Source organism: Pseudophryne corroboree, chromosome 6, assembly GCF_028390025.1.
Source record: "Pseudophryne corroboree isolate aPseCor3 chromosome 6, aPseCor3.hap2, whole genome shotgun sequence".
Taxonomy (NCBI): Eukaryota; Metazoa; Chordata; class Amphibia; order Anura; family Myobatrachidae; genus Pseudophryne; species Pseudophryne corroboree.
This window is the reverse complement of record NC_086449.1, coordinates 17,627,516-17,640,677: the sequence shown is the minus strand read 5'-3', so window position 1 is coordinate 17,640,677 and position 13,162 is coordinate 17,627,516. Positions and strand designations below refer to the sequence as shown.

The window sequence follows — 13,162 nt, the reverse complement described above, 5'->3', positions numbered from 1 at the left end:
ACCAATGGTCAAACCGAGAGGGTGAATCAGGACTTGGAGGCCTTCCTCCGTATATATGTGTCTTCCTCTCAAGATGACTGGGTTCAACTCCTTCCTTGGGCCGAGTTCAGCCACAACAATCAATACCATTCCTCATCTTCTTCTACACCATTCTTCATTAATTATGGATTCCACCCTAAAGTCCCAGAATTCCAACCGCTTCCCGCAACTTCTGTTCCAGCAGTGGATGTCACCTTGCGTCAGTTTTCAAATAACTGGAGGAACGTCCGCGCAGCCCTGCTTAAAGCCTCATTCAAGTATAAGAAGTTTGCCGATAGGAAGCGTAGAGCGGTTCCTGCTCTCAAGGTGGGTGATCGTGTGTGGCTGTCCACGAAGAATTTGAGGTTGAGAGTTCCCAGCATGAAATTTGCACCTCGCTACATCGGACCCTTCAAGATTGAACAAGTCATCAATCCTGTTGCCTACAGGTTACAGTTACCATGCTTCTTGAAAATACCCAGGACATTTCATGTTTCTTTGTTGAAACCGCTGATCCTGAATCGGTTTCATTCCGCACTTCCTCCAGCTCCCAAAGTTCAGACTCAACGGGGAGTCGAGTACGAGGTGGCCAAGATTTTGGACTCACGTTTCCGTTACGGTCAGTTACAATACCTCATTGACTGGAAGGGCTATGGTCCAGAAGAACGCTCTTAGACCAATGCCTCAGACGTCCATGCTCCTGCCTTGGTCCGAAATTTCCACGCAAAGTTTCCTTTAAAGCCTAAGAAGTGTCCTGGGGCCACTCCTAAAGGGGGGGGTGCTGTCACGATCCGGGTATCTGGACGCCATTACTTACCCTTCAGATGCCTCCTAAGGCTGGCTCAGCGTTCCAGGACCGGATCCCGCTGTTCCTGAGTTTCCACATGCAGAATGCCAGAGTGGTGATTTCATCAGCCGCGGCCTCCACTGTGCCCGCGTGGTTAAATGTGCGCTTGTCAGTCTGGCGTCTCCTGTCTCCTGTGGCCGGCGTCGCCATTACTGTTTCAATTCTCACATGGATTACAAACCAAACTTCCCTCCAAGTGCCTGCATGGGCGCAGCCATCTTGGATTTTGTCATCTGATCATTTCCACCAATCTGCTGTCTGTATTGTTGATTTGCATAATTGCCTAGCCAACCCCTTCCTTGCTGCAGGTATAAGTAAGCTGTGCCTGAGCAAGGAAGGCGTCAGTGCTTTGGTTGTCTAACCTAGTTCCAGTTTGTCTCTCTCCTGTGGTTGTCTTCCAGGTTCCAGCTCCTGTCTCCAGACTTCTGCTACAGAGACCCGCACCAGCATTCCATCTGCGGTGTAGCCTGACTCTCCGATCCATTCTGGACTCACCTGTTTCCAGCTACAACAATCACCTGCTTCCAGCCCAGCTTCCAGCAGTGTACAGCTTCTCTTAAAGGGCCGGTGTCCTTTCTGCAGTTTACCACTCTCCACCGGTATTATTATTTCACCGCTCTCAAACAATCACCTGCTTCCAGCCCAGCTTCCAGCAGTGTACAGCTTCTCTTAAAGGGCCGGTGTCCTTTTCTGCAGTTTACCACTCTCCATCGGTATTATTATTTCACCGCTCTCAAACTCCAAACTTCATTATTATTTCATCGCTCTCAAGTTCGTTTATTATTTAACTGGTCCCAGCCAGTATCCACTCCGTATCAACAACAGTCTGGTTCCAGCCAGTATCCACAACAGACGTTTTATCTTCAGCAGCCCAGCCTTTCCTGGAACACCGGCTGGTACAATCCTGGGTTCTCTCCATTGCTACAGTCAGGCCTGGTAAGGACTTTCCAACTAGAAGATTATAAGAACTGTCTCACACTACCAGTGCCTGTGGCCCTTGCCACCCTGTAGTACCCAGGAATTGTATTTATCCTCTGTTGACTTTTATGTTTCCTTTTACTGCTGCTGTGTTACGGAGTTTGTCATAATAAACATCATTGACTTTTATCCTGGTTGTCGTGGTCACGCCTTCGGGCAGTTATTCTACATGTTACTTACATGTCTAGGGGTCTGATACAACCTCCCAGGTTCCGTTACATCTCAGCCCCTACAACTGAGGCTGCCTCCCGTCAGCTCAGGCCCTCAGTTGTGACACATTCCTGTGACGCATATTGTCTCTTATAACTCTCAAAAAATAATGGAGAACAAAAATTTTTAGGAGAAAATAGGGAAAGATCAAGAAGAACCACTTCCTCCTAGTGCTGAGCTGCAGCCACTAACCATGACATAGTCGATGAAATGCCATCAATGTCTTCTGCCAAGACCGATGCCCAATGTGATAGTAGAAGGCATGTAAAATCCAAAAAACCAAAGTTCAGTAAAAAGAACAAAAAAAAAGAAATTTATATCATCTGAGGAGAAACGTAAACTTGCCAATATGCAATTTATGACACGGAGTGGCAAGGGATGGCTGATGCCCTGGCCTATATTCATGGCTAGTAGTTCAGCTTCACATGATGATGAAAGCCCTCATCCTCCCGCTAGAATAATTTAAAGAGTTAAGCTGGAAAGAGCACAGAAAAGATCTGCGCTCTGAGATGGTATCACAAATCCCCAAGGAGAGTCCAATTGTGTCGGCGGTTGCGATGCCTGACCTTCCCAACACTGGGTAGGAAGAGGTGGCTCCTTCCACCATTTGCACGCCCCTGCAAGTGCTGGAAGGAGCACCCACAGTCCAGTTGCTGATATTCAAATTGAAGATGTCACTGTTGAAGTACATCAGGATGAGGATATGGGTGTTGCTGGTGCTGAGGAGGAAGTTGACGATGAGGATTCTGATGGTGATGTGGTTTGTTTAAGTCTGGCACCAGAGTAGACACCTGTTGTCCTTGGGACAAATAAGCCTATTGTGATGCCTGGGCAAAGTACCAAAAAGCCACCTCTTCAGTGTGAAATTATTTCTCCACAAATCAGGACAACAGGTGTCAAGCCATCTGTTGCCTCTGTTAATTTGTAATAAGTAGGGGTAAGGATGTTAACCACCAAGGAATATCCTTCCTTATATGTCATCTGCTGCACATTCATCAGAAGTCACTTTCAAATTCAGAAACTTTGGGTAAGAGCGTAAGTAGTCCACTGACACCTAAATCCCTTCTTCCTCCTGTACCCAAGCTCCTGCAAGCCACACCCCCAACTCCCTCAATGTCAACTTCCTCCTCAGTCAGGAATGTCAGTAGTACTGCAGGCCATGTCACTGTCAAGACTGAGGAGTCCTCTCCTAACCGGGATTCCTCCGTAGGATCCTTGAGTGGTACGCCTGCTGTTGCTGCTGTTGCTGCTGCTGTTGTTGCTGCTGTAAGTCGATTGTCATTCCAGAGGGGAAGTTGGAAGACCACTTGAACTACTTAAGCAATTGACGGTCCAACAGTCATTTGTGAGGTAGATTAAATAGGACAGCAGTCATCCTTTTGCAAAGTAGATAACTGAGGCCTTTACAGCTATGTTGGTGTTAGAGGTGCGTCTGGTATCCGCCATTAGTTCAGAGTCACTTAAATATTTGATGGAAATAGTGTGTAACCGGTATCAAATCCAATCTAGGTTCCACTTCTCTAGGCAGGCAATACTGAGAATGTACACAGACATTAGAAAAAGAGTCACCAGTGTCCTAAAAAATGCGGTTGTATCCAGTGTCCACTTAACCACGGACATGTGGAATCGTGGAATAGGGCAGACTAAGGACTATATGACTGTAACAGCCCAATGGGTAGATGTATAGCCTCCCACAGTGGCACCATTAGTAGCAACTTGCAAACACCAACTTGTTCCTAGGCAGGCTACGCTATGTATCACCGCTTTGTATAAGATGCACACAGCTGACAACCTCTTACGGAAACTGAGGAACTTCATCGCATAATGGCTTACCCCAATTGGACTCTCCTGGGGATTTGTGATAGCGGACAACGCCACCAATACTGTGCGTACATTACATCTGGGCAAATTCCAGTATGTCCCATGTTTTGCACATACAATCAATTTGGTGGTGCAGCATTTTTTTTAAAATGTGAGGTCGGTGGCCCGAAAAATTTTGGGACACTTTCGGCATTCTGTCACTGCGGACCGAATACTGGAGCACCAGCAAACACTCCTGAACCTACCCCGCCATCAACTGAAGCAAGAGGTGGTAATGAGAAGAAAGAAAAAACTAAGCGCTCAGGTGAGTAGCACTGCACTTTGATTGTCAGCAGCCTCCTGAAAAAGGGAATTGCCAGTCCCTTAAAACGAAACTAACAAAGAAATAACAAGTGGCGCTTGACAATCAGACAATTAAAAAAACATTTATTTATATAAAATGTATGTTATTTACAACAACCTCCTGGGAGTAAAAAACAATATTGAGAATGTCACAACAATATGAATGTGCACTATATTATAGCTTCATTATCAATTAATAAAAAGCATGAATGATAAATAATCTTACTTGCACATGACTATTTATTAGTAACACCTAGAAGGTTTTGGACCGTGCTGGGTTCACTATGTGTACACAAACGGTGATATATATATATATATATAAAATGTATATAGCTGTTATATGCTTGATCTAAACAAGAGTCACTCACGGCTGTATGTTTTGAAGGGATTGCGTGTAGCACAAATCCATAGCAATAAGCAGCTGGTGCGCTTAGTTTTTTCTTTCTGTCTGCACTACCCAGCTGCAGCCTCTAGCTGTCCTCACACTTGCCTTTTTTTTGCTGTGTGGGTGGATCGCTCCTGCACACAGAATACATACAGTATGTCAGTAATGCAATTTATCTACATACTGCCACATATCCCTTCCCCAACTCACAACCCCTGGCTTAAGTGACATGTAATGGGGCATTCTCATGATGAAGTCCCTTTACTTTTCTTATGAGTGCCATTCACCACATCCAAGATCATATAAACTCTTATGATCTCTTCAATATTCTTTAAAAAAAAAAACTCCTCACTTTATGGTACCACTTGACCTTCCTGCTTTCTATATAAAACACTTGAGATACATTCTTGTATATGTCAGGCTTTACTTTGAGGTACCTTTTCCCGAAGTACCATAGTTCATGTTCGTTTTTGTCCACCTAATCAAAATTCAACAAGCTCTTTCCCTCAGAATCTTCTGGCTCAAAGAATGTCCTTTTCTTTGTTATGTTTAACTGAATACTGGTTTCTCTTGCTTAAACCTCTCAAGGGCACACCTCTTGGCAAACTTCTGCTTGTCACAGCTTTAACTTTCAGCCTTGATGCACTGTATTGGCTACTGGTATATTTCACTGGTACCTCATCTTCTTTCAAAGAGTCACTATTATCCTGATTGCCACCAGCATCATACTCTTCAGACCTTGGCTTTATGTCAGTGTATATTCCGTTACTGCCACTCTCAAATTCAGGGACGTTCTTGTCAACTTAATATACTCGAAAAACATTCAATTGATCCACAAACTTTGTCTCATGATTTTGATGACTACCTGCCACCTCAATAAGGATCATATCTCTCAGACCTTCTTGAGCATTCAAATCTTGGATCTTGAAAATATGATGTACAATATCAACAGGTTGAAGTTCACTCTCCACAGAGGTCTTTATTTTCAGATTCGGCTTAGCTTGTTTATTTGCTACACATTTTGCAGTATACAGTACTTATGTCCTCAAAGACAAATTCAGCTGCATTTCAAGTTTTGCCCTCCTTTACATGCAGGATTAAAACTTTTTCACAAAACTGTCAATATTAACTACTGTATCTGTAAGCTTTTGCTTTCCACTGCAAAACAGTGTAATTGGGATACATCAATATTACTCTGATCACATGAAAACAAGAGAGTCTCAACTTGGTAAGACATTAACATCGCTGTAGACGTCTGCACATCTGGTACCATTGCCTCACATGTCATACAGTCATGATCTGTTTATGTCAGATCTTTATGAACAACTTAAGACACAGCTTTTCAATCTGGATCTGTAACACTATTGGAAGACTTCACACCTTCAACTATAACAGGAAGCTGAATGCCACTGAAAGGTATCTCATTCACAATTGCAACACAGTCTTTTAGGGAGTTTTGATTCCTCAGTCCCTTCTTGTGCATTGGGTATGTTATCCCGATGGTGGGGTTCCCAGCAGTCAGAATACTGATGCTGGGATCCCGACCACCAGAATGCTGGCAGGCAAGTGCAACAAAGCCCCTTGGAGCCTTGTGGCTTGCTGCACTCATCACAGGTTCTATTCCTACTCTATGGGTATCGTGGACACCCATGAAGGGGAATAGCCATGGGCAGCTGTTGGCATTCTTGCAATTGGGAATTTGGCATTATTTTTTTGTCCGTCAGGATCCTGACCACTGGGATATAAACTACATCCCCATCTTGCACACTGTGACATTTATTGAAGACATTGTCAATTTGTTGCTGACAGATATTATGCTTCTGGATGGGATGTAGTTATGTGACTGGTGGTAAAGAGACCAGCGGTCACAACACCCCCCCCTAGATCCCACCCACTGAGAATCTCAACAGTCGGTACACTGACTAGTAGGGACTACTCCCACTCATGAGTGTCCATAACACCTACAGAGTGGGAACAGAACCTGTGGTGACTGCAGGTCACCAAAAAGCCCGCAAGGGGAATTTTGCTCTCACCCCCCTCCCGTCGGCATTCCCCTGCAAGGATACAGACGGTGGTATGCTGTCCCTTCTGGGCTGTTCTTCTTTGTTCAAGATAATCAATATCTATTGGTGGTCATTATATGTCTTTTTGAATCAGTTGGATATCACTCTTCACATTAGCCTTTTCAGTTGCAACCTGTAGTAATTGCTTCTTGTATTTATGTATGTCAGTCACACAAGGTTCAGTGAAGACAATGGATTACATTTTGTGATCAAACTCCAATTTCAAAGTGTTATCCAACTGTTATTCACACTATGCTTTTTTCACTACCACGTGATTTTGCTGCTCTACTAGCTGGGTAATTTTTTACATGGTGCCTGATAACTTGATCCCAGACTGCAGAAGATTGCTCTTCAAATCATAAAATTCAGCAAGTCTCAACTATTGTACAGCTATTTCACACTCTGCCACATGTAATTTAGGCTGCAACTGCTGTTCTCTGGCATTCTTTTCCATTTTGAGATTTTGTGACTTGCTCTAGATACTGAACAGACATTTTTCAAGGTTTTTATTGTCTCCATGCAGTTTTATAACCATGTCATGTGCATGGTTAAATGCTTTCTCCAAAGCTTCACTTTGTTCTACTGTGTCATGCAGGTTTCCTCCAACAACATATTTTTCACACTCAGATACTCTGAATCTGCTATGGCTGCAGCCAAATTGGATTGGAGTGTCTGTATTTACAGTACTCCTTAATCTTGATTCAAGATGGACAATCTCCATGTGTATTTCCTCACATTCTTTCTCCAACTGAGCGTGAGTCTGTAGCATCTGAATATATTTATTTTTTACTCCACAAAGCTTTCCAGCCAGAGATTGTCTTTTTAATTCACACTCTTCCAGTTTGTTGGAGTGCTGGCAAGCTGCTCTAAATGATTTCTTATATAATTACTTAGTAACTAAGGATAAAAAAAGACAATTGTCCATCGAGTTTAACCTATTTGTGGTCTCCTATGCAGTCTTATTATAGGGCTAGTTATTTTTATGTTAGGACTAGTTATAGTAACTATAATGCGTGATTATGCACCATAACCTTGAATATCTTTATCCAATAGGAATTTATCTAACCCATTCTTAAAGGTGTTGACTGAGTCCACAGTTACTACTCACTCAGGCAGGGAATTCCAAACACGTATTGTCCTTACTGTGAAAAAACCTTTTCGCCTCAATGTGCAGAAACTCCTCTCCTCTAACCTTAGTGAGTGACCACATGTCCTCTGTGCTGATCTTATTGAAAACAGGTCCCTCCCAAGCTCTGTGTATTGACCCCTTATATATTTGTAGATGTTGTTCATGTGCCCTCTTAGTCTCCTCTTTTCCAATGTAAACATGCCTAGCCTTGCAAGCCACATAATTTGGTTATTATACTCATGCCAATACTCTTTTACCTCTTTTACACAAAAATTCTGACCTGGAATTTGGAACACAGTTCCAAGCCAGGTCAGACCCAGGACTTCCCCCTTTTCGACCACAGTGCCGATCGGGATATTCCCAGATTGGCAATGTTTACACTGCATGAAGGTGCAGTGTCTTTTGGGCAGGTGCTTTGAGATACTGTCATCTCTAAGCATAAAGAAACCTAGCAATGTGGAAGCTACTGTGCCGCACCCCACATCCAGCACTGCCGTGCATCCGACATGGCTCTGCTGTCTGCATACACAGCATGTGCCGTATTCCCAGCCTCAGGCACTGCATGGCAACCTGCATGGTGCTGCTTTCTGCATAGACAGCATGCACTTTGACCTCCAGCCTCCTGACCGCCCACTGTATACTGCAGTTTGGGAAGTCTACCATGCTGTAACTGGGTCTTGGGACAGACGACCCGGTTTACCCATTTACACCACCTCCTACCCGGGTCTTATCCATGGCCAACCATGGTCTATAGCTGGGTTGGATTCCCAGGAAAGTGGACCCGGGGTTGTGGAGAGAAGACCCTTTTACGTGGCCTTCATTCCGGGTCTTTGCGTACTCCAGTGCAAAAACCCAGGATATATTAGGCAGTTCTAAGGAGTCTATGGAATTTGGTCACCAAGTTACAAAGTTTGCAATATTATTGTAATATTAATATATTTTAAGTTAGTAGTATAATAAATGTTATATATTTCAGTTGCTGTCTGATATCTACTGAGATAAATTATTTGAAACCGATTTGTATAAAAATAAATATGTATGCATAACATATGTTGTGGAAATGTTTTTTTTTCCTGATAATGTCCTGATATGTATACAGAAACTTATAACAGTGGTAGGAACAAATAAAGCTACATTTATTAGCAGTGTGATGGGGTGAATAATCACTGGGTGTAATTTTACCTGTACAGTACATCAGGATTTGGTAACGCAATGCATGAGAATGTCTCTTACGTCTTTCTAATGGGATTTCCAAATCTTCACAGCTTTAAAAGTTTGTTATTCTTGTTCCTGCTCCTCATATACTGTGTCACTATATGTGGTAATATTATTATCATTGCTTTAGTTTCAGTGAGCAACAACCTTCACACTCCAATGTATTTCTTCATCACACAGGTGTCTGTACTGGACATTCTAAATGACCACGGACATTCTTCCTAACTTGCTTCACAATGTCCTGCATGATGGTGGCACCATGTCTCTTGCTGGCTGTTTATCACAGTTGTATGTGGTTGGTAGTACAGTGTCATCAGAGTGTCTCATCCTAATGGTAATGTCATATGACCGATATATGGCCATCTGTAACCCACTGCGCTATAACACTATAATCAACAAAGCATTTTGTGCAAAATCTGTCATTGCATCATGATCATTAGCTATCTTACTGATTACAATAAATGAAATATATATATTCAAATTAGACTTTTGTGGACCACATGTTATTGACCATATCTTCTGTGATCTTCATCCTGTCCTAGAGCTTGCATGTTCAGACACGTCACATATACAACTCAGGGGATCTTTATTTGGCATTATTTTTGTCATATGTCCATTCACAATGATCGTTGTTTCCTATATGTATATTATCACCTCCATCCTAAGCATCTGCTCCCTCAGCGAGAAACATAAAGCCTTCTCCACCTGCAGCTCTCACCTGACTATTGTTTGCATGTTTTATGGGACTATCTTTTCTATGTATATGGTTCCATCCAAAGGACAATTATTGGAGGCCAACAAGGCATTATCACTGCTTTACACTGTTGTGACACCATTGATTAATCCATTCATATATAGCCTGAGGAATAAAGACTTTAAGGAAGCTTTTGAAAAATTAAAAAATAAATGTCATCTTTTTTATTTTAATAAATCAGTTACAATCAACAATAAATAAAGTAAATAAAGTAATAAAGTAATCAACTTTATTTTTCTAAAAATATTTAATGTACAGTAGATGAATATGCTTTTGGAATTCACATTTGAAAATATGTTTGCTGAAAACAGTTTTTGTTGTGAGACGTACAGTAGATACTGTATCATGGTGAGCAGCAAATTGGCACAAAAAACAGCATGTCTGGTTCACTAGCACAGGGGTCATGATTTTCAAATACCTGCAAGGGTAATATCCCTGTCTGCATGGGTTTCCTCTGGGTGCTGAGGTTTCCTCCCACATGAGCAAAAATGGTTCTTTTAGTTGGAATAAACTGTATCCTAGTGTGTGATTGCTTGATGTGCAGCTTAGAATGCAAGCTCCAAATGTCTAGGCAATGATGCAAACAATTATTTGTAGAGCACTGCGCAGTTAGTGGCACTATACATAAAGCTAATTTATATATATACAGGTTGAGTATCCCTTATCCAAAATTAAAAATCCCACATTTTTGGGCTCTCTACTGAGATACTAACATATAACATATATATTATGTGTATATATGCATATATTACATAGATATATTCTATAATATAAATGTATATGTGTCATTATTTCAATATGGGAACGAAAAATTTGTGATTTTTAATTTTGGATAAGGGATACTCAACCTGTATATATATATATATATATATATATATATATACACACATAGAATTGAGCGGCACTCTCAGGACTTTAACAAAGAACGGGTCCTCAGCCCATCATAAGTTTGCAACGTTTCGGTAATTTTATTTCAACCGTCGTCAGGCATAATGCCTGACGACGGTTGAAATAAAATTACCGAAACGTTGCAAACTTATGATGGGCTGAGGACCCGTTCTTTGTTAAAGTCCTGAGTGTGCCGCTCAATTCTATGTGTTTATACAGTGGATGACTCTGCAAGAGAAGGCACCAGGCATTACATTTACTTTATCAGGAGTGCCGACTACTTGGACATCTATATATATATATATCAAATACGTGTAATCTGCACAACACCAAACTTGTCATTAGGGGGGGTGCCTGGTCAATAGTTTCAATACGGTTACATCCACACCTTGAAGCTCCAGCAGGGCCTATGCTGCAGAAGAGACCAGCACTCAATTTTTAGCATCATATAATTTAATATAATCCAAGGCAAAAAGTACAAGTAGTGAAAACTTAGCATGAAGAAAATAGAATAATTGGATATTCTCACAACCAAAATCCATGCTGGGAAAACTGTATGTATCCATCCCAGCTGCTGATCCCAATGGCCGTTTTGGTTCCTGCCATCGTCAGGGAAGTGACTGCTTAACTGTGCCAATATTGCTCTCTATGTACCAAATAAATCATACAAAAGTGTGTTCACCTGTTGGTGCAAATCCCAAACATCCCTCCCAGGTGTTCTCGAGCAGCATGCAGTCCCGGTCTCCGGGATGCTAGGGCACCGTGACATGATGTCATCTGGAAGTGATGAACTTCTGTTGCTGGCTGCTTGTCCCGGCTCCCCATCCATCTCCATGGCATCGGGGTCGCTGCGTCAATGCGTCATATGAAGATGGTGCATGTGCAGCATCACCCATCCACCAAGTGATCGGTGGTGAGCAATGGGGTCCGCGCCATCACATAATTTGGGCCCTGGAAATGGCATGCATCCATCAGTTGCCCTGTCTCCTAGCAACCAGAGCATCATGCTCTTCTACACCTGTAACAAAGAATCAGACATACCGATTATACATATAAACTCAACAAAACAAGAACAAAATACAAAACCTGTGACTAAACAGTATACTGTTCCTTACAATATCATAGAACAATAATAAACTGGACTGATATACAAAACATCCAGATGACTACGTCCCTATAGTATCTGTGTATGCAAAAAGTGCAATATATAACCATATAACCATACTGCACAGGTGTTAAAAAATTTTTCTATGAATTAATTTGTATCAACAAGTATTCAATACTAACTCTGCAAGAAAATGACACTGGTCACATATACATCATGTCCGCACATGTGTACACATTAGAATGTATTCAAACATTAATTTCTATCCAAATACATAAGAAACAAAAAAACAATATATATATAACAATAAATAGGAGTTCATTAGCGTGGAAAATGTAATGTATCTGGCTCATGGGCACATATAGTATAATGTACCCAGCTAGAATAACAATCCTGGTCATGGGTTAACACCTATACTGTAACAATTACAAAAAACATGAAAATGTCAGCTCTTCATTCAGCCCATCGAGGCCTTCACATTTAGTTGATAAATCCACCGACTCTACTGTTTCAATAAGTGTTTATTTCAATCACCACCTCTCCTTAGTGGTGGCACATGATCCAGTGGCATAAATATGAAATATCTTATACTGTGTTCACTGTTGACAAAGTGCCTGGCAACAGGTGGAGTATTAAGTTCCAATAGCTGTAATGTCTTCTTAATTGAGAAGCGATGCATGAAAATCCTCTCCTTTACCATGCGTATTGTTTTGCCTACATATAATTTCTTACATGGGCATAACATCGTGTATGCTACATATCGGGTTTCATAGTTCATTCAATATAATATTCATCATCTAGAGTTGGATGTATAAAGTCCTTTCCAGTGATCTTAAAAGTGCAGTTTGCACAACCGCAACACTTGAATTCTCCTCTTTGTAGACTGAGCCTGTTCGTATTAGACACCACTACTGAACTAATATCAGAATGTGAAATCCGTTCCTTCAGATTTTTTCACCTCTTATAGCTGAAGATCGGAGTATTTGCACAAAATCTGCTCAATGTTTGATCCATCTGGATGATGTGCCAATGCTTTAATATGTATTTCTTAACCTGACCTGACCGCATAAGTGCTGGTGATGACCAAACATTTTGCATCGTCAGTCCTACTCCGCACTTAAGCTCCAAACATTTTGTTACAGATTTTTTTTACTTCATATGGATCATAGCCATGATTAATGAAGTTCTTCCCCATATTTGTAAGAACGGGAGTCCTTTTTTCAAAGGTTGTGGGTTTGAATCTTGATGCGAGAAGAGGCATATTTTTATCCAATGGTTTTTTGAAGAGACTAGTAGCAAAATGTCTCTTCTCAATTCCTACCATAACATCAAGTATACTACAGTATATTAATAGTAATATATCGATAGGTGAACTTAATAGAACCAGGCCTTCTATTCACTTTGTCT

General features: G+C 41.5%; 1 pseudogene; it reads left to right on the top strand.

The window, feature by feature from the left end:
* The first annotated feature begins 9,005 nt into the window (after positions 1-9,005).
* Positions 9,006-9,963, top strand: LOC134934066 (olfactory receptor 11L1-like; annotated as a pseudogene).
* The last annotated feature ends 3,199 nt before the right edge of the window (positions 9,964-13,162 follow it).